Genomic DNA, 6,000 nt, shown 5'->3' with positions numbered 1-6,000 from the left:
CACTTCGCCTTTGACAAAAGGAAATTCCTTGAAACTGAGAATGGGGAGAGAGCGGGAGGGAGAGTGTCTCGTCATGTGGGTGGCCAGGAAACTGGAGGCCAGAAAAGTACGAGTGAGAGAAGGAGTAAGAGACGGGGGCAGGGGGGAAACCCACCAGACTGAATTCTAATCCAAATGCTGTGAGGCGTTCACACCAGGCCTTGTGAGAATATTAACAAGGTTACAGGAGAGGGGCCTTTAGCCTCGGGAATTATTAGTGAATATGGAATTATATTTGCGCAAACACAACCAGATGCAAGCAGCTAAATGCTCTGCAGATGTGAAAGGAGACAGAGTGTGTTCCAAATGGGCAGCAGCTTCATGTGTTTTAGCCCTCCATCATGATGCCTGGCTGCCTGTCAGAGAGGGCTGCTTTTCTGAAATGGCAAAGGGGTGGGAGGGACAGGCTCTTTTTTATCAGAAATTTGAACATGGGTACACTTTAGGGTTTACTCTTTTCCCCAGATATTAGCATCTCTTGGTTGACTATCATGCTGGAGATTTCATCCTGATTACATTCTTTGACATCTCTGTGTCCTAGGTTAATTTCCTGCAAGTTTTCATTTCTCCAACTTTGCCATGTATTTTTCTAAAATTTCCCTCTGTCTCTTTCCCTGTTTTTCTTCATTGTTTGCCCTCTCTGGTTTTAGTGTCTAACTCCACCATGGCCTGTGCAGTTAGCCTGTATGCACAATATAGCAGGCTGTTTCCATTAGAATGAGAAATTGGTTACAAGAGCCAGGTATTTCTTTGAAGTAATCTTGCTTTACTACAAAAAAAGCCCCACTTCTTGAAATAACAGTAAGATTGAACAAGAATGCGTTGCTTCGCTCATGATCCCAGATCTGCTTGCCGTTAGGGCTCTGCTCAAAAAACTCCTTTCCTTGGCTTTCTTTCAAGACCATTGTGTATTCGCTCTATTTCTTGTATCATGATTTTTGGGTTTGCTCCCTTCCTGCTTCCTCCAGCTTTCCATTGTTTCAATCACTCTCATTGATCCTCCGACCCTGCATTCAATGCTTATGTTGGGGCAGCAGACTCAATTTTTTAAGCTTTTCCTAAACATTCTCTTAGTCAGTGTGGAAGGTGACCAGCACACCCAGCATCCTGAGTGGGATTTATGGTGATTTAAAACCGAAAATCTGCCTTTCAGCTCCCAAAGTCACATTAATAAGTACACAGTACCAGTACATACTTACTGTCTCAGTTGAGAATGCGGCTTCTTCATTCTAGATCAACTGCTAGTTTCAAAGTAAAATTACTGTCCCTACTGTGCAGAGCAGAGAGCATATGCTAAACCTTTACAGATCAACTTTATCAACTGAATTACAAGGACACTGAGATGGCCACAGGCCATAATCAAAAAGTGTCACTTTGTGGCAGGGTTAAGACTTCTGCTCAAGAAGAAATTTTCTGCTACAAAGAATAATGGCAGCAAATGACTGTTCATCCTACAGAACTGTAAATGTACAAGAATGGAGATCTGGAGGCTTATGTACAAGACAATTTAACAGATTACAGTTTGACTTGGTTGAGTGTGCTAAGTGTGATTTTAATTACCTGAACAGTTTGAATTCCTGTTAAGAGAGGTCTTGCCAATTTATTTCCCTCACTCACAATTCTTGTTTTCAAAAATAAACACAACAGTCCTACACTATGGTTCGTGCAAAATTGTTAAAGATGTTTGCCCTCAAATTTTTCATATTTTAAAATATTTTCTCTCACTAAATTAATGTTTCAGAGACAACAAAATATTCTAGAGTTAGACAGAATTTTCAGACTCAGGCATGCTTTCTGGATTCCTTACTTTCCATGAAAAAAATACAGTGTACTCTCCTTAGCAGCGCAATGCATACGGTTTGGTTACATATTTTACAGTGACTTGAAAGACGTATTTGAATATATTGATTTACTTAGAGATTGAAAATGAACCACCCATTATTAGACCTTTCTTTATCTCCGATCTTGTTAAAAAAATAATACGTACTCCATAGAGCCAAGAGTTAACGAGGAAGAAAGTTAAACAGTAAAAAGGGAGCAAGGGTGGAAAAATATAATATTTTCATAGACAAAATGCTTATTATTCTGCAACAAAAATTGTTGCCTATTAAAACTGTCAAATAAAATTTTGTTCACTTAGTTTTTAAGTGGGAGTTAAGGCAACCAAAAGAGAAAGAGGCAAAAAGAATTTCAGCCTCCCCTACAAAACTGGCTAAGAGCTCTGCTAGCTCACACAGAAGTAGAACTCTTTGTAACCTTACACAAAGACTTTATTTCACTTGCTTCTTGTAATTAAGCTGGTTTGGTTTGGATGTTGTTCCTGTTGCATGTAATCTTGTTTTCCCTCAGGCAGGGCCAAGAGGCTCCTTGGTGGACAACTGCCTCCCCTCAGCCCGGCTGCTGCTCCCCAGGGCTCAGCGTGGGCCTCAGCTGGTGGCCACGTTGAGAAGGCTTTTTCCCATTGTTCCCAACGGGGTCTGTGTTTTATGATGCCTCACAGTATAGGCAGCCACCATCTCCCCCGAGGGCAATGGCAGTTTCTGTTTCATGGAGAACAATGGATGATGGTGGCCAGTACAAAAGGGAACAACTCTGCATGGGGGGAAAAACAACAACAACAACAACAACAACAACAACAACCAAACAACTTTTAGTTACAAAAACCAACAGCAAGTATGGCCATTCATATGAAGCCTCTGGGAGGAAAGCACCTATTGTGCCAGGCCCTCCGTACAGGCAAGCTGGAAGGAAGGTGGGAGGCACCAGGCTTGTCTTCTGCACCAAAGAGGAAACCAGGAGCCCTCTCCCTGGAGAAATGATGAAGAGTAAAGTGGACATGTGCATTCTCTGCACAAGATAAGAAGGTGGCAGAGCAGGGAGCTTTTGCTGTCACACCTAACAAATCTGATGGCCTCGGCAGCTGGTAACTTCACGAGAACTAAGCACCAGTTTGGCATACAAGAGGAGAAGAATCATGTGAACTAGGGGAATTCCTAATTTTTGCAAGATAAAGCTAAGATAAGGGAATGCAAACAAGGGGGTATGAAGAATAATTATGATGGGGGGGTGACAAATCAGGAGGAATTTGGAGTTCAGAAAGCAAAGGGTGTTAGAATCTGTTTCAGCAGCCTTTCATAGCTCTGATGAAACAAAGCAGCTGCATACCCAGTCAAAGTGTCCCATAAACCATAGGTGGTTTGCGTTCCCCAGAAGGGAACACAATAGTCAGAGCATAGCCACAAAAGTTAATATAAAAGGTAAAATAAAAACCAGGACAACTTTGAAAAACTTTGTCTAGGAATGTTGTTAAATATTCACATGGCAGTGATCTTTTTAGAGATAATTATAACAACTCTGCATTTTACGTACTTCATTCTTTCTAGACATACACTTGGCTGTGCCATAGCTACATTTTTTTTGAAAAGAGTTTATTTTGGTACTTCATGATAGTCTTATTTTTAGATTAATATGAAATAATCAGTAAAGTGTATATTGAACTGTACATTAATTGGATGTTAAATCATTACCAGGTCAACAGGTGTTAAGCTTCTGATCTCATTTTAGCAATCAGCGTTTTTATTAACCACAAGGAAAAAAGTAGTAAAGTGCTGCTAATAAAGTTTGCAGATGATACACAGCTTGGTGGAATGATAAACTGCATTGTGCTAGTTACACGCAGCTGGGTTATTTGGTAGGAAGGGGAACTCATTCAAACAATGAGTCTGAACACACATAAATGGGGAAAGTCACACACCTGGAAACTAAAATACCTGTCACCCTTACAAATTGTGGGACTGTGGAAAACAATGACACTGAAATTGATAGATATTAGATAAAAAACATTGAGCTCAGTTCGGTGCAGCAGCTAACCCTATTCTCAAACATAAATGCTGTTTATTGTTCTATCAATCTGTGCATCATCATCTGCACACTTTCTGCATCTGCAAACTTTCTCAGTAAAGCTTCTATTTCTTTTTTTTAGCAAATGGTTGAGAAGAAGCAGATGAATGATAATGAGAACAGCAATAGCACTGCAGCACATTTTAGTGCTTACCCTGAACAGAAGAGCTTGAAAAGCTGAAAAGATTAAGGAGTCACAACTGTAACTTAAAATGTGTAAAGCCTATTTTACAACAGTTGCGGGGGAAGTCCATGCTGTTTCTTTAAGAAACAAAAATAAAAATATTCTTTGATTATAAAGGGAGATGATTTCTTAAACTCAAATGTGTTTTAGCTAAAAAGGCAATGAGGTTACACAATCTAAAACTGGAAAGTAAAATGAGACTAATTTATATTGGAAATAAGGTATATTTAACAGAAACTGGAGCTATTTATAAAAATAAATAATAAGGTTTACATCAATGTCTTTACATAAGTGTCTGGTTCCTAATGACCCCCAATTTAAATGCAAATTAGACAAGCAGATCTCTCTGTACCCTCCTCTCATATCTTAAGGATCCTTATTCCAACAAGCAGGATGAAGGATTCACTTCTTTATTCTTTCTAGATTGTCTTCTGAGTATCTTTGACAGCCATGAAGTCGCAGGCAGATGTTCACACTGCAATATATCCTCTAGAGAAGGTGAGAGAGATGTCATATTAATTACCACTGTAAACAGCCAACTGCCAGTTCTCTTACTAAACTGAACAACCAGAGTTACAAAGCACAGGTTCAGACTGTGAATTCCTACCTATTCCTGAATTTTCCAAATCTGTTTGCTTACAAGAATTTTCTAACAAGCAAGGTCTTAACTTTGCCAACCTTGTTTTGAAACTTTAGAGATTTATGTTTTCTTTGGTTTTTTTTCTATTAATTCTAGTATTAATGTTTGAAGCCTTGAGTTTTTAATATGTTCACAGATATGGAAATATCACCATCAGTCGTGTATACATGAAGGAGATTGGGCAGATGAGGGAAATCATTAGGAGACAGAAGACCATCCTCTCTAATAATGTTGCCCAAAGTAAAACTGTTACTTGAAGATGTGCTTCCACTTTGGAAAGGAAAAATCACTGCTGTATACCAGCACAAGCCTCCTCACTGCCCGAGACAAACTAAGAACCAGCCTAGATGATTATTCTATCAAAGTGTTTCCCAAATTTGTTCCAGTTTTGCAAACAAGAGATCTCTGGGTTCAGTGGGGTGAGGGAGTACATTAATCTAGTGCAATATATTTTGGGTGATATTTGCACTGATGAATATTAGTATATTGAAGTTTTAAAAGGAAGGCATTTATGTAGAAGACAGGAAGGTCTCAGGGTAGCTTGTAAACAAATTTCCCCCTTTCCAGGGCTAAATTCCTGTAAGAATACCAAAAAGTATGAGAAAGTACTGTATATCTGGCCCCAAGTATTTCTTACATCTTTTCTCTCCTTTTACAGCCTTGTGTTATTTAAAAGGAGACAGATATGGACGATACATCAGCATCATTTTTTTTCTTTTGAAAGTCTGTTGACACTGTAGTTTTGGGGTTTTTTTCTGTGGATTTCATTTGACTTACATGGGGTAAGTATGTCCATTCACCATTTGTAATGATACTCCCTAAGAACACTTATCTGGACAACAATATTTGCATATAAAATGCAGTTTCAGATACAAAAGACATGAGTTATTAAAAGCACTGCTTATGTTATGCCCAAAAATTTGTTAACCATTTTAAAGATATAAAATAAGATAGCTCTCCGCTGGGAATAATTGAAGGTCTCCTCAGACATCCAGGCTGTATTACTCACCGGAAATACAGAAATGGGTTTTCTATTTACTGTAGTAAAGCAACCTTGTCTATAAACTCCTTATTGCTGCAAATCAAAGGTGTGTGTCTGGGGAGGGCAAGGTTTTCCCCTTGATGTTCCAGGACATGGAAATACAATCCTTTTTCAGAAACAGATGTTTGCAATAGAAAACTTTCACTCCACTCTCTTCTGTTTTTAATCTGCTCATGACAGGAAACACAGATTCAA

Source organism: Motacilla alba, chromosome 1, assembly GCF_015832195.1.
Source record: "Motacilla alba alba isolate MOTALB_02 chromosome 1, Motacilla_alba_V1.0_pri, whole genome shotgun sequence".
NCBI lineage: Eukaryota > Metazoa > Chordata > Aves > Passeriformes > Motacillidae > Motacilla > Motacilla alba.
Note: the sequence above shows the minus strand (reverse complement) of the source record.